General features: G+C 34.5%; 1 protein-coding gene and 2 pseudogenes across 4 annotated transcripts in view; 2 read left to right on the top strand and 1 right to left on the bottom strand.

Annotated features, from left to right (window-relative positions):
* Positions 1 to 20,532, bottom strand: part of PBX3 (PBX homeobox 3) — a 209,702-nt gene that overhangs the window by 161,229 nt on the left and 27,941 nt on the right. The window lies entirely within an intron of this gene.
* LOC138388682 (U2 spliceosomal RNA) lies at positions 12,559 to 12,653 on the top strand (annotated as a pseudogene).
* LOC138388880 (U6 spliceosomal RNA) lies at positions 14,490 to 14,578 on the top strand (annotated as a pseudogene).

Here is a 20,532-nt window from a genome sequence, read left to right as displayed (position 1 = left end):
TAAAATCCATTCATTCAAAAGTCAAAGTGAACTTTTTAAAAATGAGTCTATGTGCCTCTCGAGCTTAAAACAAAACAAAACAAAACAAAAGCCTTAATAGGCTTCCTACTGCTTTTTGGAATCAAATCCAAACCCCTCATTTTGCCCAGAAGCCCCTCCATGATAGGGCTCCTGCTCATCTTCCCAACCTTACCTCATACTATTCTCCCCCTCACACACTTTGTTCTAACCACCAAGGCATCCATTCTGGTCCTCTAATACAACAAACTTTTACTACACCAGGCCTGTACACTTGTCAGTCCCTCTTCCTGGAATGCTCTTCTCCCATTTTTTCAAAATGTCTGCTCATTCTCACCCTACCAGTCTCAGTCAAATGATACCTCTTCAAAAAAATATTTTCTTTGAACAACCCACCTAAAATGGCCTCATTTAATATCTCTTTCATCACTCTGCTCATTTACTTGGGTTTTGTCTATGTTCCCCAATAGAACATAAAAGCTGAGTAAGAAGCTTATCTGTCTTATTTATTGTTCTATTCCTTACAGCTAGCACGGTGCCTGGCACATAATCTGTATCAAATATTTTTTGAATAAATGGCTAGCAGACATGGTACAAAAGAGATTTTAACATTAAATGGATTGTTGGACAAAGACAGTGCCTCCTAATCCTTTCATATCATGGTGTCCCTAGAAAATGGTTTTATACAACACATTAGGATAAACAGACAAGAATGCTTGCAGCCACAAGTGACCAGCCCAAGGGCTCTAGACATCCCGGGAACAGGCCAGCTGCCCAGAGAACTAAGGGGCTCAATACCTCATACAACTTGCAAAGCTCTAGGTTGTGACACTTGAGATCTCTTCCAACTTTGAAATTCTGATTTTTATGAACTCTTAACAAGAAATGTACAGATCAAAGAATCTTAATAATTCTTAGCTATCTAATACTGAATGAACTCTATTTATTCTAGAAACCCTATCACTGATTACCTATACATAATCTATAACCTATTTAGTCTTTACCATCTGTAATAGCTTTTGTTATCCCTAAGACTGATCTGAGAGTGGGCCCCTAACATTGAAAACTCATTACAGCAAATGCAACAAGAGATGAGAAAGCTATATTTTAAAGTCACAAAAAAGATGCCCATCACTCAGACTAAAGACCCCAACGTTAGAAAACCTGCTCTTCTTTTATGCCAGTTATCCACCCCTTATAACATATGCAATCTACACTGACTGTTCAAACCAGGCTAGTACATCGCCCTGATATTTCACAGAGTTCTAGTAATTCAAAGAGGTTTCTAAGACTACGCTCTAAGTCATTAACTTTACTTATCAGTTATATTAAAAACTGGAGGTAGGCCGGGCGCGGTGGCTCACGCCTGTAATCCTAGCACTCTGGGAGGCCTAGGCGGGTAGATTGCTCAAGGTCAGGAGTTTGAGACCAGCCTGAGCAAGAGCGAGACCCCATCTCTACTAAAAATAGAAAGAAATTATCTGGACAACTAGAATATATATAGAAAAAAATTAACCAAGCATGGCAGCGCATGCCTGTAGTCCCAGCTACTCGGGAGGCTGAGGCAGGAGGATTGCTTAAGCCCAGGAGTTTGAGGTTGCTGTGAGCTAGGCTGACACCACGGCACTCACTCTAGCCCAGGCAACAAAGCAAGACTCTGTCTCAAAAAAAAAAAAAAAAAAAACTGGAGGTGGATGAGTACAGTTTATTCTATGACTATTACCCTTCAATAAACCTATAAAAACTTAATAAACCTAAGAGTAGTGATCAAAGTTAATATTACTAGTAACATAACAAAGTAAACATCAGATGCCTCTTGATTTAAATTTAAAAATTGAGGACAAAATATCACTCCTGTGATATTCCTGCCAAAACAGTATAACCTCAATTTAATTATAAGAAAACATCAGAAAATCCTGAATTGAAAGAATATTCTACAAAATAAATTTTCACATTTCTTATGTGAAAATGTGTTTGTAATTTTATGGTCTTTTGTAAATAATGAAGAAAATTATGGTAACAAATATATCAAGACACTTGGAAATCACACAATAATCTTCAAAGGAAATCATATTTTAAAATGTCAATGTCATGAAAAACAAAGAAAGGTTAAGGAATTGTTCCAAGTTAAAGGAGACAAAAGGGACATGAAAACTAAATATAATCATGTTCATACACTGAATCCTGGATAAGATTTTTTTTCCTTTTGCTATAAAAGACATTAGAGGGAAAATAGCTGAAATAAAGTCTATAAATTAGATAGTAGCATTGTGTCATTGTTAATTCCCTGATTTTAATAATTGTATTGTGGTTATAAAAGAGAATATCTTTATCTTATGAAAATTTGCACTAGAGTTTTTGATGTTAACAGTACATCATGTCTGCAACTTAAAAATGTTTCAGAAAAGAATATGCACATACATGTGCATGTATGCTTATATAATCATTTAAAAGGCAGAAAGAGAGAACTTTTTAAATATGAAGGGTATATGAGTACATCAGAGGTCATTTTGAAGAACATAAGCAAGTTATATGGGGAAATGCTGGAGACTTTACCAGTTTCAAACACAAAAAGATGGAAGGTGAGAAAACATACCACACAATAATACACATCACTAATTTTATTATGAGAGGGGGAGAAATTTCTGCAACAAACCTTTATCAGGAACAGCATTTTCTTATGTGAAAATGTTTGTAATTTTATGGTCTTTTGTAAATAATGGAGAAAATTATGATAACAAATATATCAAAACACTTGGAAATCATACAAAAATTTTCAAAGGAAATCATTTTACTCAGTCATTCCCAAAGCTGCATGAAATAAAGGGAGGCAGAGTTGTAAGCAAGGAAAACAGAAGAATTACATGAAAATTTTTACTATGCCACAATAAACAGTGCTGTATCCTGTATAGACAGATACACCAATAGAATTTTGCTGAATGAAGACACGGCAGCCTAATTCAGCAGGCTGAAACCTGGAAAAAATGTTGGCAAGATGAAAAGAGAGATACTTTAAAATCAAAAGCACATGCAAGGTATTTTATTGTTCATATTAATCTAACATTAATATATACAAAATGCATTTTATCTAGCTCATAAGAAAATAGAAGGAGCGATGGAGTTAAATTCAATTCAACAAATATTCATTGAATGCCTAGTGTATGCCAACACTGGAGATATAGAATAACTTTAAATAAAAATTAATTCCTAGTGCTCAGATTAGTGTTCCTGCTAAAACCTTTAAATGAAAGAAAGAATATAACCGACACGCTGAAATGATTGTTAGTAAATATCCATGAAGCTAGGGAAAAAAATTTCTCCAGGAGAGAAATATTCTCTCTACTAACAGCAGCCATTCCAATCAGTTTGTTTCACTGAGGTATTGGGATGATGCTAGTTATCAAATTTACATTAAGGAATAGCAGATATCCTGACTTCTAGAGTTTCCCATGTAGTAAGGTACTAAATAGGCATAATAACACAAAAACTCTTCATTGGCACAATAATTTACTGCTAGGACACAGAATTTGGAGTTATAAAATTAAAAGATTAAAGTACTGCTTTCTGGATCAAGATTATAGCATAAGAACTCCCAAGAATGGCTGGGCACAGTGGTTCATGCTTGTAATCTAACACTTTGGGAGGCCCAGGCAGGAGGATTGCTTCAGGCCAGGAGTTCGAGACCAGCCTGGGCAATAACAAGACCCCATCTCTACAAAAAATAAGAAAAATTAGCCAGAGCTGGTAGTGCACAACTGCAGTCAGTCCCAACTACTCGAGAGGCTGAGGCAGAAGCATCTCTTGATCCTGGGAACTGGAAATTGCAGTGAGGATGCCACTGTACTCTAGCCCAAGCAACAGAGCGAAACCATCAAAAAAAAAAAAAAAAAAAAAAAAAAAAAGAACTCCCAAGAGTTTCTCAGTAGGCTATATACCACCAAAGTATTCACCCTAAATATATGTTTATACCCTATTCTTTCCATGAAGAATTTGAGACAGGAATCCATAACTAGCTTAATTTGGCTTTTCCTCATTATCCATATATCCAAGCTCTCTTGCTGACATCACACCCTTACTTATCTCTTCAGTATAAATTTCTGTGATATTTCTTTGATGTGGACAACCGTATCAGTAAGTATCATTGAGTCCCTAGTTAAAGCAAAGCCCAAATATTGGGTTGCTAAGATCTGGTGGTCTATTACTACAGCTTTAACCTCAAATAGCTTTCAATGATTATTACTATAATTATTATTACTGTCATAACAATAATCTGAGTTAATAATAACAATGATAATAAATATCAATGAAATAGTGGAGTTTCTTGATTTGTGAAGCTTTATTCCCAAGAAGGAATCAAGAAAAATACACTGAATATTTATTATACATTCTCAAAAATAAAGTGCCAAAAATTAGACAGAATTGAATTTAATAAGTATAGTTTCCCTGATTTAGAAGGATGTGAAAAGTCAGTTCTGCGGATCAAAGATGTTATAAACATATAGACAATTACCACTAAATTTTAGCTCATGACATTTTTATTCCATTCTATAAAATTGATCTTATATGCCTTTCAAAATAGAGAATTATCTGCTAACATTCAATCTGCTCTACATGTCTTCATCTAATTATATCCATGCCCAGGAAAAGAAAATGTTGCCTACACTATAATGCTTCAGGATGACTCAGTAAGGAAAACAAATTCTAGGTAGTGAAACACCATTTTAGAAAGAAGAAAATGTTCACACTTAAGTAGTTGACAAACCCTTCCTAGAACAGAAAGACTTCTTTTGCTTCTTTAATTATTGTCATTTCTGGTATCTCCGTCTTGCATCATAACCTAAAACACATCGATCGCCTTCACGTAAAAAGAACAAAGAAATAATTAAAACATATAAATTGAGGCTGAATGGTGATTTAGTATCAGAATGGAGATGTATAGGAGTTTTGTGATTATTAAAGAACAGATAAACAACCCCCAAAACATTAGAAAATTAAAAAGCTAAATGTAAACATATCCAATTAAATATTTTTAGGAATGGAAATAAAGCCTTAAAAGAATAAAGTTTGTTATCATAGTCATTTTTTAAAGTTAATCCTAAAGTCTTATATATGTATATATTATTTAATATTGTACATTAAATAATCTAGTTAAACAAATTGGGGATTGAACTTTTTTTTAAGATGGTAGTTACAGGTAATTTCTTTAGAAGGGAACAAATACACATTTGTTTAGTTATATCCAAACATGGCCTTTAAATGTCCATTATCTACCACGGCTGTTATGGTGAATTCATGTACATGTGTCAGGAATACATACAGGCAGCAGAACAATAATTAGAAAATTAAGAAACATTAAAGTTTTTGTTTTTGTGGAATTAATTATCTCTATCACCCACTTCTTTCCTCTTCCCTCCAGAAGTTTGCAGAACCTAAAGAAATGGCTTACCTTAGCAATTATTTGTTGAAAATCAAGTTTAAATAATCGTCATATTATTTAAATGTGGGGTGTGGGATCGGAGAGGAAGAATAGAGAAAAAGATAACACCAAGGGTTGGGGGTGCTGGGGAAGAAAAGCAAAGCCAGTAAAATTTATAAGTAATAACAATTCTGGCTTAGAATATAAATTTCATTAATGATGACTCTGAGAACTCATGTGTAATTATAGACAAATGTACTAACAATCTTTTGAAACTCCATGGGAGTAAAATAGCCATCAGTATATTTCATAATCCTAGATTTGAACAGCTTTTCTAACAACAAGCTGTCTGGGTAATTACTAAGCTATCTGAGAATTACTGTGAACTTTGTACCTTTTTAGTTCACTGACAGATGACTATTTGTTATTAGCTCAAGTAATAACAATGTATTAAAATACTTGCTTTATATACAGAAACATATGTTTGCATTTAGATACACTGAACTTTGTTCCCTAGAAATATATTGTGAAAAGCCACATAGAAATCTGTAAATCTGTGAATCAACAGCAGGGCCAACAAAAGTAAAATTGATTGCTATTTTTCTCAGAGTCTATGATAAATAAAAACTACTTCACGCCTGGATGTGTATTATGGAGGAGTATTTGTGATTCTATAGACAAACTTTGTTGCTGTTGTTAATGTTTTGCTTGTGATCTTTTACATACTTAGAGAGGAAAGCATGTTAAATTACTTCTCCTTAAGATTTCCATATCCCAGATATGTAGGATGAACAAATCCAAAAGACATGAGGACTATAGTTAATAACAGTGTACTGTATTCAGGATTTTTGCAAATTAAGATTATAGCTGCTCTTGCCACAGGGGGAAAATATGGGTAACTATGGGAGATAATGGACATGTTAATATGTTTCACTATATTAACCATTTTTCTATATACTTTATGTATCTCACAACATCACACTGTATAGCTTAAATATATATAAAACTTATTTTTTTAAAAAACCTTTTTTTTTAATTTCAGCTCATTATGGGGGTACAAAAGTTCAGGTTATATATATTGCCCATGCCCCCCCATCCCCCTGAGTCTGAGCTTTTTTGAAACAAATTTGTGCATATTTAAGGTATGCACAAATATTTTTTTAATTCCTAATCTTTATAAATATAGTTAAGTATGTTTATCTGATTTTCTAAAAATTACTCACCATGAGCAGAGGTAAAATAATTCAGAAACCAAATTCATGAGTCATTTAAAAAAATTTAAATGAGGACATTCTAAAAAGTAAAGTAAGTTCAGTGAGAAAAAAGTTACACCAGAAAGAATTCCTGTGTCTTCATTGTGCCATTTAGAGCATGTAACTAATTCCAGCAGGTAAAGGAAACCTCATTAAAAATGTTTATTGATTAGTAATTTAAATTTTACTGAAAACTTCTGCCTCATTTCAAAACTCTATTTTTTGTTCTAGATAAGTCCTGAAAAATAGAACCCAGGTCCTTTAATGTGGTGGTTATTTCATTTCAAAACTTCTTATGTATTTTTCCTTTTGATATTATATATTAACATCTCATAACATTCTTCTTAGTCACTATATTGTCATAATTCTATTGATTTAAAAAATAGCTAAAAATAATAATCAAATGAATGATCATTAGCATGATGGCAATTGGATGTTTTCAACCAAGAACTACTGGGGAGTGGTTACCATATTAATTAGGTAATCCCAGCCCTTGCAAACATAAATACTCTAGACCTAAATTTTTAAATATGGTAGATCTAAATATAAGAGTACATCAGTGCAAATTAGGAATTTCATCTATAATAACTCTACACAATTCTCTTTAAGACCTCTTATAGCACTATATGCAATTAAGAATTTGACTAATGCTTTCTGGTGATGTTTAGTCAAGAGAACCTCTTAGGAGTGGACAGACTTAAGAAGGAAAAGGAAATAGTCGGCACATAGGAAGAAAACTATTCCCTATATAAGACCTCACAGCCTCCCTACTGCAGACAATATATCTCTTTTCTTAGCCATAGGCTACCCACTCACAAGTCTTTACAACATCCACGATAGTGGTAAGAAACAATTTAATACAACAGCCCGCCCCACAGAAAATTTCCACTCAACTTTAAAGGCTTGTCATATCTGTCCCATCAATTGGAGAGAAGAGATGAAAATGGATTCTCAAGAGCAATAGGCTTAATGCACTACCCCTGAGGTAGTAAACCATCCCACTTAGTGTAAATAGTTTTGAAACCTGGTGATATAAGTATAAGATCCATTTCTCGTCAGTAAAAGCAAAGGCTAAAGCATATTAACTGCTATGGTTTCAAATCATCAGTAAAGCTAAAACACCAAGAAAGGAAGGTGAAGATCCACTTTGTGTGGCTCTGGACTTTAACCCTGGGCAGTGAATTGAATACATGCCAAGTCCAGTTTCTACTTTTAATTTGAGCTATTCCCACATTAACCATTTTTTCACTGCACATCACTAATTGTATAACCACAAGTAAAAGAAAATGGACATGGAGAACATTGCAAAAGGACAAGCTAGACCTTACAGCTAAGAGTCAAGACTGAAATTAACTAAAGAAAAAAATCAAGACTCTTTTAGAGGACTCTTAGTCTATCACACCAAAATTGGCTCAGAATAGTGCAGATGCAAATTTTGAACAATTGTTCACTAGATGTACAACTGCCATGGTTTTGTATCTCTCATATCGTAAGCTCAAATGCAACTCTTAAAAGTGATAGCACTTCAACAAATCATTGTTTAATTGCTTTGGAATCTCATATGTTAAAGGTTTATTTTTAATTTTTTAAAATTTATTTTTAAATCTCTCATTTGCATTAAAATAGAAATTGTATTGATATTAATGGTCCGTAGTCTTACAGTGTCAAGGAAACAGTTCTACTTTGTAAAGCCCTCCATTAACATATAGTAGGATTTAATATATGGGTTTCTTTAGATCCAATAAGGCATCGTTGGAATCATAATTTATAAGTTCTATATGATTATTTGAGTACATACCAGGCCCGGAGGCCCCATGGATTTAGTAAAACTAGAACCATTAAAAGTTATTTACTGGTTAACTGCAGAGCATATGGTTTCATCAGAAAGAATACAACAGCAGTAAAAAGGATTGGTAAAACCTCTTTTACTAAATTCTGAATCTAAATGTTTTCTCAGCCACTAAATCATTCCCTGGAAAGGTATGAAGAGATACCAGCTAGGTGCTATATGTGAAAACATTACAAATCAAAACAGCACTGATACTTCCTCTTTGTTAAATGCCATACGTTTCAATCCTGCATAGGTTTTTACCTGGGATCATACCAAAAGCGTTTCCATTAACAAATAACAATCATCTAGAAAATGCTTCTGGAGCATGGGCACAAAGAACAGAATTATAATGAGCCCGTACATATAAGGGATATGACAATAGAAGCAATATTACAAGGCTTCCTTGAGAGTAAGCTTGAAGCCAGTGGCTGCTATTTGTACACTACCATTAGTAAAAGACTGTTGTGCCGGAGGCAGAAAAGTTGGTAAGTGAATGCATCAATACTGAATTCAGTCAGAGTTGCCTTCAAAATGTAATGGCTCATTCAGTGCAAACATTAGGAAGAGGCTAATGGAAGGGTTGCCTAGCCAGCTAGATTGAACACAACATGAGGTCCTCCCTTGGTATACACATTGAACAGTGTTTAATTCTACCTCTGGTTGCCCAACCTTGTTATCTTTGGAATGGGAGGGAGGTCAGAGTTTTGCTTTGTTTTATTAACTCATGGGGCTGTAAAAAAAAAATAAATAAATAAATAGCTATGAGTCTTCTATTTTAACACTTCCCTTTCACAGACCAAATAACCCTGGCAAAAGGCATAAATGGGTAATTATAATAGTTCAGGGTACCTATGTGCTATTTTATTCTCAGATTTTTTTTTAAATAAATTGAAAATGGTGACATAGAGAAACCTAAAAGATTAACTTCTCATAAAATACTCTATAGGGCATCATTCAATAACAGACACCGAGCAGTAACTAAAATCAGGTTTCTAACTTTTTTACCATTCACCAACCTGACTTCAAGAAAGATTTTTAAGTATAAAATTTCATTGCTGTCCAAAGAGGCAATTTGTGCCTCTCAAGCTTTAATGTACATATGATCACCTAGGAATCTTGTTAAAATACTATTTCTGATTCAGTAGGTCTGGGTGAGGTGTGAGAATCTTCAGTTCTAATAAGCTGCCAGGTGATAGCCATACTGCCAGTCCACAGAGCATGCTTTTGAGTAGTAAGGGTTTAGCAAACACAGGAGCAAAAAATATGGTTTTTACTCCCCATGAACTCCTACATTTCCTTAATTTAAATATTTTTCAAGTGATTCAGTTTCTCCATGCTTTAATTTTCTCATCTGTAAAATAAAGAATTCACTTAAGCTTTTGGAAGAAAACACTATATCTGTAAGAAAGTAAAAACTATAAACATTATGATAAGATTAAAAATGCTATCACACAAATTTAAGTTGGGTGATTGGGTACACAGAAGTTTATAATATTATTCTCTCTAGTTATGTGTATGTTTTTAAATCTTCATAACAGAAAGCTTTTCAAAATGTGATTACTCACTAAATTCCCTACAAGAATGACTTAAATTTTATATATACCTATTTTAATATAATGTATTATAATTTAAAAAATTCATCCAAAGAGCACAAAGAAACTTTAGGAATGACAGATATGTTCATTATCTTTTTTTTCTTTATTTTGGTGCTGAAACCCAGAATCAAACTGGGAGTTCGTTATCTTAATTGCAGTGATGGCATCACAGGTATATACAGGTACATATACATCAAAACTTATCAAATTATAAATTTTAAATATGTACTGTTATTTTAAGTATACCTCGATAAAGCTGTTTAAGTAATAACAACAAAACTAAAATCTATCCACTCCTTTTTGTTTACAAAAAACAAAAACAATGGTCTAAAATTCTCAATGTGAAACCACTGCTCCTCTCCCTGGGAGCTGTAAGCTAATGCTGGCTTTGATGGTCTTGACCTAAAGGATGGCACTTGAGATGCCAAACCAACCAGTTTCTAATCAGTGAACTAAAGGATTCCTTAGTTTTAGTGGATCATGCCAATTTCCTACTTAACTGATCTTCACCAGCTATACAAAGCCTACATTCCGGCCACCTCCTACATCTCCAGTCTCATTTTTCTTCACTCCCCACCACCCCACCACTTCTCACTCTAAGCATCTAGGAAAGTTATCATCATTCTTCGAAAAGCCATACCGGAAGGATGCTGTTTCCTCTGCCAAAAATATTTCTATCTCTCTTTTGTGACCCAGCTCAAAATCTCTCTGTGAAGCCTTTCCTGACTTCCTTGGCAGTCAGTTGCTCCTCTTACTTACCTCCACAGTATTCTTTCCTTACTTCTAGGAGGCTAGTACAATAGTCTACAAATTTGATTGTGTACCCATATATATATATTTTTACTTAATTTATATACAATATACAAGTACTACTATTATTAGCTAACATCTTAAAGCACAATATACAATTAGGATAAGGTTCATTGTTAACAATGTTAGTAAATTATAAAGTACAAAAATAATTATAAAGATTGTAATTAAATCATAAAGAAATGGTCTCTGTAATTTTAATGTTTTGGCTGACTTTTCTGTCAGACATTATAGATCATAATTATTTTTCCCTCATACACAGCTAAGAGCTTATACCAATATAAGTATTAGTTCTCCCATTTTCTGATTATATGCCTGCACTAATCCTTTTATTGTAATCCATGCTTTTCTTTGCAGATGTCTTCTTAAGATAACTTGTCCATTTCATGAGCATGAGTTGATTTAAATATAGATAAAATAATATACAAATACTCCCAATCAGGCACACAAACTGTTAGCATATCAAAACAAACCTGGAACTTCCATTCTTTCTTCTCAATCCTGAATGTTCTAAGTAAGAAGCCTCTAACATACAAGCCACCAATGTCGAGTCCCATTTTAAATGTTAGTAAAGCTTAATTCTTACCTTTTGGGAAAGTATACATTACAATAGCCACCATAAGAAGAGAATTCAAAACATCTAATAAAGTGGTTGGATGGGTACCTTACCACCCAGAGTGGTGGGCAGCCTCTAAGAAGGCCTCCAATGATCTCACCTCCTGCCATTCACATCCTATGTAATCTCCTCCCCTTGAGCATGGACTGGACTTGATGACTTGATTCCACCCAACAGAACACAGCAGAAGTAATGGGATTCCAACATTAGTTTATGAGAACACTGTGGCTTCCACCTTGAGTTCCCTGTCTCAATCACTCACTCACTCCAGCTGCCATGCTGTGAGCTGCCCTATGGAGAGGCCCATGTAGGGAAGAACTGATGTCTCTGGCCATCAGCCAGTGAGGACTGCCAAAAGCCACATGAGAGACCAGGAGGTAAATCCTCCCCTGACTGAGCCTTGAAAAGACTGCTGCCCACTATCACTTAATTGAAATCTTATGAGAGACTTTTAACAAAGAGGCACCCATTTAAACTATGCCTAGATACTTAACCTATAGAAACTATGAGATGATAAATGTTTGCTCTTTTAAGGCACTAAGTCTTGGGGTTATTTCTTATGCAGCAATTGATAACTGAGCTTAAAAAAATATGTGTATGAAGACATTTATAACATTTTATAATAGGAAATATTAGAGTAATCCAAATGTCCACCATCTCAAGAATTAAGAAATTATAGAATAATCATACAATAGAATACTATACAGTAGGAAAAATGAATAAACTTGAGCTAAATGTATCAATGTTGAAAAATCTTAAAATCAATGGTAAGTGGAAAAAAACTGCAGAAAGGTAAGAACAGCATGAAACAATTTTATGAGATTCAAAAACATGCAATATTAAAAAACATTTATGGGAATGATGAACAACAAATTCACTGTGAGGAGGAAGGAGAAAAAGGAAGGGGTAGGGGATTAGGGAAGAATATACACAGCAAGTGTTCAATTACATCTTTAATATTTTATTTCTTAAACTAGATGCCATGTACATACGTGTTTATATATTATCTATACTTTTTAATTGCTTCTCGGCCTTTTGGCTAAGATCAAGTATAGTATACTTTTATGTTGCCTGAAATCTTTTGTATTAAAAATTTATTTTAAAAGTACATACAATGAAATAGATAAATGTAAGTAGAAGTTCTGATGATTGCTTGCCCATCCCAATGGGTTTTGAGATTGCTTGCCCATCCCAATGGGTCCCATATGTGACCACTTTTATTGTAACATTCAGCACATTTATCAACTATCTGTTTAGAAGTTTATCTCCTCCCCTCAGCTATAAGCAACTTTAAGGCCAAGAATAAGAATTCAGTAATTATTTACAAAATAATTTTATGGTATTAACAGGGCTTATATGGATTTCATTTTCCTAACCTAATTTCTGCTTTCCCAAATACACTGACCATAGCTTGATCTCCATAGGAAACAACTAATTATCTAAGAAAAATTAAACCAGCAAGGCAGCATCCACTGTTGGTCATTTACTAATATTAAAAATCATCCACATTCATTAAAAACATTGGCACAAGGCTTAGTCTCCCTCTACCCCAAGTCATTCCATTAGTCTGACTTCAGGAAGCATATAAGAAATTCAACCAACATCCTAGCCTTCTCTGACTGCCTAAAAAAAAAAAAAAAAAAATCAACGGCCTTTAAGCTCCATTTCACTTTGACACACCAGCTCCCAGGACCACAGCTTGAATTTTTATCATCCATCACCTAGAATTGCTCCACCTCTGAAATAAAATTCAGATGTCTCATCCTATGATCATAGTCTCTTATTCAGCCAGGCATCTCATTCCCTTTCTCCCACTCCACCTGTTCCTCAATCTAATTGAGTCAACCAAACTTATAAAATCCTTCCATTTTCTTCTCATCTATCAGCCACTCCCTTACCTTTCTTACCTATATCCAATGGATTATATGGTTGATCATCTTAACTATCCTTGCAACAGAGCCCTAGCATCCATTTCACTCATATCCTTTGATCTATCAAGCAAACCCCAAACATATACTAAAGTTACAACCTACGTTAACTTGCTGGAAAAATCACAAGTGGACATGCTCATGCCATTTTAGTTTCAGCCTCCAAGTTCAGCTGAGTCTTCAATCTAACAATCAAGTATTTTTCTTATCCTGGGCCAACTCATTCTCATTTTCTGCAGTAGCTATTCCAGGACTTCATCACTCCCTTCAAACTCTATTTCACCCCAGCTCAACTTTTACTCAAGAGATGATTTTTCCTATTCACCAAAAACATTAATCCATGCAGTACATTTTCCCTCAGCTTTCCAATTTCCACTTATAAACTTCTCTATATCCTTACCCATCTCTTTCCTTATCTCCAGTCTTAAAAAATATAATGTCCCACCATCTACTGAAAGCCAACTTCACCTGTACTCTTAACTCTATTCCTCTGTCCTCCTCTAAGCTCTGCTCCAGCATTCATTCATCCCTGTTCTACTCTGTCCTCTCCACACTCCGCAGGTCCTCTCACAATCCCAAACCTAATGTTCAAATCTCCTGTCAACATAAAAGAGTAAAAAAAACGTTCACCTTATGTCACCTTCTAATTACCATCCAATTCCTTTCCTCTTCTCATTCAAATGTCATCATTCTACTGAAAGGATTTATGATAAGGACACCTTATTTCACTTTCATCTTACTGGGGATATCTAAAGCACTTCAAAGTGGTAGAAATCATTCTCTTCTCTTTGAAACTTTAGCTTCTTAGCTTTCACTCTACCACAGGCTCCTGGTTTTCCTTGTACTCTGTGACTCTTCATTATCTGCTTCACTGTGGGCTCCTCTATGGTGGTATTCCCTGGGACTCCTACTCCCCATGATGATCTTTACCACACGTGCATTTTCCATAATAAGCTGATGACTTCCCAGTTCATATCTGTAGTTCAGATCCCCTCAAGAAAAGAAGATTCAGTGCTCATTTCAGTAGCACGTATATTATATACTAAAATTGGAACAATACAGAGAAGATTAGCATGGCCCTGCACAAATTTGTGAAGCATTCAATATTTTAATGAAAAGGAAGGAAGGAAGGGGAAGGGAAGGGAAGGGAAGGGAAGGGAAGGGAAGGGAAGGGAAGGGAAGGGAAGGGAAGAAGGAAAGAAGGTTGGTTCCAACTCTTACATATAACTACCAGTGAGACATATCTACCAGGCCTTCTCATTGAGTACCTCAAGTCAACATATTCAAAACTAATCTCCTCCCTTTTGAGAGTGACATCAGAAGGAAACAAAGTGGGTAGGGCCAAGCGCCAGTCCTTCCACAGTAACATTGAAAAATCAAGCAAAAACTGTCAGAATCAAATTTTTAATAACTCTGAAAAACAGTCAAATGTTTACAGCAACCAAGTAAACACTGAATTAAAAAAAAAAAGCCAACTTTAAAACAGTTAAGAGAGCTTTATGGCATTTTTACTTTCCCTTGCCCTATCTCCCAACCTGGCTCAGTGGTGGGCTTAAAGACAGCAGCCTGAGTTTTCAGTGTAGGATACTGGTCCCTGGTTCTAGAGAAAGTGGAGATCTTATTCTCAAATAACTATATTTGTTTTGACTTTCTGGGGACAGCCTGAAGAACTGATGCAAGGTGCCTGTCTGTTTCATCTGACTCATAACTCACTCAGTGCAGAAAAATAGAGGACATTCCTCCCAAACATTGTAAGAAAATAGAAAAACATGCAGCCACCTGGAGCAAAAGACCATAGGTGAGGCAAACAATAGAGTAAGGAAAGCCTGGAAGAAAAAGCTGGGGAGAAAGTCTCTTAGGAAAATTAGGGCATTCAAAAGCACCATACCCTATGTGGAGTTCATAAAGTACGTGCATGCTCAGGGCAGGACACATGCTCAGAAAAGACCTCAGAATACGATACGGTAAGCTTTCACCAGTGGCTGATCTTTAATCTCAACACAAGCAAGGAGTAAAGACTAAGGCACAGTTGTAAATGACCTAGCTGAGCAATGAAGGAATGTCCTAAATGGAGACAATCTGCAAAGACTGAAAAAAGGGTTTTTTTTCTTTTTTTCCTTTCTTCTTTTTATTTTTCCTATTTTATTTATTTATTTAGGCTCCTGTCATTCAAGGAAATCTCTATCAAAATACTAGCTAAACACAAGCTAAAGGAACAGAGACTTCAGAGATCACACATAACAAATACAGACGTTACAAAAATAGTTTTTAAAAGTCCAAACACAAGCAGCCTCAGTCCACAACAGTAAGCAACAAAAATACACTTTGAGGAAAGAAGCGTCTGATTTCTAGAATCACCACATTATATTATTAAAAATGTCCAGTTTTCAACCAAAAAATCTCAAAGCATGCAAAGAAATAAGAAAGTATGGCCAAGAAAGTATTGGCCAATTCCATGGCCAAGAAAGTATGGCCATGGAAGAAATTAACAAAAACCGTCCCTGAGGAACCACAGATAGTGGAGTTACTAGACAAAGTAAATCTTAAATATGCTTGAAGAGCTAAAAGAAACCATGGACAAAGAGCCATAATGTCTCAAACAAATACAGAATATCAGCAAAGAGATAAAAATTGCAAAAAGGAGCCAAACAAATCCTAAGGCCAAAAAGTACAACAACTGAAATGGAAAATTCACTTGAAACTTTTAATATCACAGTTGAGTAAGCAGAAGAAAAAAATCTGTGAGGCCAGGCGTGGTTGCTCACGCCTGTAATTCTAGCACTCTGGGAGGCAGAGGCGGGAGGATCGCTCAAAGTCAGGAGTTTAAGACGAGCAAGGGCGAGACCCCGTCTCTACTAAAAATAGAAAGAAATTAGCTGGACAACTAAAAATATATGTAGAAAAAATTAGCCGGGCATGGTGGCGCATGCCTGTAGTCCCAGCTACTCGGGAGGCTGAGGCAGAAGGATTGCTTGAGCCCAGGAGTTTGAGGTTGCTGTGAGGTAGGCTGACGCCATGGCACTCTAACCTGGGCAACAGAGCAAGACTCTGCCTCAAAAAAAAAAAAAAAAAATTATATATAAAAAAAATTCTGTGAACTTGACAATAGGTCAGTTGAAATTGTCCAGTCTAAGGAGCAGAAAGAAAAGATGAAAAATGAATAGAGCTTAAGAGACCTGTGGAGCATTAAGCACACCAACAAATAGATAATAAGAGTCCCAAAACGAAAGGAGGGGTAGAAAGAGGCAGAAATAATATTTGATGAAATATTTGCTTAAAGCTTCCAAAATATGATAAAAAAAAAAACGATGAATATATACATCCAAAAAGTTTGATTAGCTCCAAGAAGGATACTCACAGAGATCCACACCAAGATACATTATAATCAAACTGCTGAAAGACAGAGAATCTTGAAAGCAGCAAAAGAGAAGCAACACATCATATACAAGGAATCTTCAATAAGATTAACAATCAAATTCTCATCAGAAACCACAAAGGCAAGAAGGGAATGAGATGACATATTTAAAGTGCTAAAAGGAAAAAAAAACAAAAAAAAAAACACTGCCCACTCAGAAGTCTGTATCTGGTAAAATTATTCTTGAAAACTGAAAAAAGAAATTAAAATACACCAAGTCAAATAAAAGCAAAGGAATTTCATTGTCAGTAGACCTGCCCTACAAGAAATGCTAAAGAGAGTCCTTCAGGCTGAAATGAAAGAACACTAAACAGTAAGTCAAAGCCATATAAAGAAATAAAGAACTTGAGTAAAGATAACTACATAGGTAAATACAAAAGCCAATGTTAGCCAGGCACAGTGGCAGATTTCTGCACTCCCAGCCTCTTCAGAGGCTGAGGTGGGAGGATCACTTGAGCCCAAGAGTTTGGGCCAGCCTGGGCAACACAGAAAAACCCCATCTCAAAAAAAAAAAAAGCCAATGTTAATGAATTTAGGTATGTAGTTCCTCATTGTATTTCCTATACAATTAAAGACAAATGCATAAAACAATAATTATAAATATATTTTAATGGGCACATATGTACAAAGATGTAATCTGTAACAATAACATAAAGGAGGAAAATGGAGATGTAGAGCTTTTGTATGCTATTGAAGCTAAGTCGGCATCAATTTAAACCAGACTGTTATAAACTTAGGATATTAATTGTAATTCCCATAATAACCGCTAAGAAAATATCTAAAAATTATACACAAAAGGAAATAGGAACAAAATCAAAATGATGCACAATAAAAACTCAAACACAAAAGAAAATAATGGAGGGAATGAGGAATGAAAAATATAAGTCATATTTAAGAAAACACAACAAACCAAAAGCAGTGGTCAGAGGGAAATTGATAGCTGTAAATACCCGCATTAAAAAAGATCTCAAATCAATTACCTAACTTTATACCTTAAAAAACCAGAAAAAGAACAAACTAAATCCAAAGCTGGCAGAAGGAAGGAAACAAGTAAGGTTAAGGTGGAAAATAACAAAACAGAGAATAGAAGAAAGCAATAAAAAATTTGGTTCTTTAAAAAAAATTAACAAAATTGACAAACTTTAGCTACACTAACAATAGGAAAAGACTCCAAAAACTAAAATCAGAAATGAAAGTGTGGACATTGCTACTAACCTTACGTTAATAAAAACAATTATAAGAGAATAATATAAACAAACGTATACCAAAGGATTAGATAACCTGGAAGAAATAAGCAAATTCCTTAAAACATCCAAGTTACCTAAATGGACTCAAAAGAAATAGAAAATCTGAACAGATCTATAATAAAAGAGATTGAAAAAAAAGAGAGAGAGATTGAATCAATAATCAAAAAATCTCCCAAAAAAGAAAAGCCCAGGACCAGAAGGCTTCTCTGGTGAATTTTATGAAGCATTTGAAGAATTAACACCAATCGTCCTCAAATTCTTCCAAAAAATAAAAGCGTTGGAAAACTTCTAACTCATTCTATGACACAAGTACTACTGTAATACTAAAGCCAGACAAAGTTACCACAAGAAAATTAAAAACCAACATCCTTTACAAATGTAGATACAAAATTCCTCAACAAACTGCAAGCTAACCAAATCTAACATTTTTAAAGTATTATACATCATGACCAAGTGGAATTTAGCGCATGAATTCAAGAGTGGTTCAAGAAATGGAAATCAATCAAGAATGCAAAAAAAAAAAAAAAAAAAGGCATGACAAAATCTAGCACCCTTTCATGATAAAAACATTCAGAAAACTAGCAGTTGAAAGGAACTTCCTCAACATGTTAAAAGGCATTTATGAAAAACCCATAAGTAACATCATACTCAATGGTGAAAGACTCAAAGCTTTCCCACTAAGACCAAGAATAAGACAAGGATTCCTGTTTCTACCATGGCTACTCAACATAAAAGCCATCTAAAGTGTTAAGAAAGTAAAACTATCTTTATTTGCAATTGACATAATCCTATGTATAGAAAAATCCAAAGAATCCTACTAGAAAAGAATCCTACTAAAAAGAATCCTACTAGAGTCAATAAACAAATTCAACAAAGTTACAGGGTACAAGATCAACACATAAAAATCAGTTGCGTTTCTAAACACTAGCAATGAACAATCCATAAATGAAATTGAGAAAACTAAAAAACATTGCTGAAAGAAATTAAAGACTTAAATAAATGTAAAGACTGACAATGTTCATGGATTGGAAGATTTAAAATTGTTAAGATGGCAATACTACCCAAAACAACGTACAAATTCAGTACAATTCCTATCATAATTTTTTGCAGAAATGGAAAAGGCAATCCTCAAATTCATATGAAATTGCAAGGAGCCTCCAATATCCAAAACAATCTTAAAAGAGAAGAACAAAGTTAATGGACCCTCACTCTCTGATTTCCAAACTTACTACAAAGCTACAGTAATCAAGACAATGTACTAATGGAATAAGAATAGACAAATAGATCAATGGAATAAAATTCAGAGTCCAAAAACCCACATATCTATCACTAATTTATTTTCAACAAAGGTACCAAGACCATTCAATGGAGGAAAAACAGTATCTTCAATAAATGGTACTGGGACAACCGAAAATCCACATCCAAAAGAATGAAGTCGGACCACTACCTTACATCATGTATAAAAGTTAACTGTAATTGACTAACTGCCTAAATATTACAACTAAAACCATAAAACTCTTAAAAACTGGGCAAAAGATTTGAACAGTCATTCCTCCAAAGACAAACAAATGGCCAAAAAGCATACAAAAGATTCTCATTATTCATTCATTAGGGAAATGCAAATTAAAATCACAATGAGATAACACTTCACCCCCACTACAATGGCTATAATCAAAAAAATTAAAAATAACAAGAATTGGTAAGAAATTGGAACCCTGCATGTTGCTGGTGGGGATGTAAAATGATGCAGCATCTACTGTGGAAATTAGTTTGGCATTTCCTCAAAAAGTTAAACAAAATTACACGTGATCCAGAAATTCCACTCCTGGGTATAAACCCAAAAAAACTAAAAACATGTAATCAAACAAGTATTTGTACACAAATGTTCATAACAGCACTATTCACAATAGCTAAAAAATGGAAAACCCCAACTGTCCATAAGCTGATGAATGGATAAACAAATTGTGGTACAGCCATATAATGGAATATTACTCAGGCATAAAAAAGAAGTACTGATACATGCTACAACATGGAAGAACCTTAAAAACATTATGTTAAGTGAAAGAAGCCAGTCACAAAGGACCACATATTGTATGATCCCATTTATATAAAATATCCAGAATAAGTAAATCCATAGAGACAGAAAGCAGATTGGTGGTTGCCAGGGAGTGGGGGAAGGGAGAAATAGGAAGTAACTGCTTAATAGATAGAGGTTTTCTTTTGGGGTGATGAAAATGTTTTGGAACCAGACAGATGTAGTAGTTGCACAACATTATAACTGTACTAAACGTCATTTAATTGTAAACTTTAAAATGGCTAATTTTATGTTATATGAATTTTACCTAAACATAGAAAAACTAATATCCTCAAGCAAATGGAACAAATACACACTGCTGGTATGAA

This window comes from Eulemur rufifrons, chromosome 7 (genome assembly GCF_041146395.1).
Source record: "Eulemur rufifrons isolate Redbay chromosome 7, OSU_ERuf_1, whole genome shotgun sequence".
Lineage (NCBI taxonomy): Eukaryota > Metazoa > Chordata > Mammalia > Primates > Lemuridae > Eulemur > Eulemur rufifrons.
This window is presented reverse-complemented; position numbering and strand designations above follow the sequence as displayed.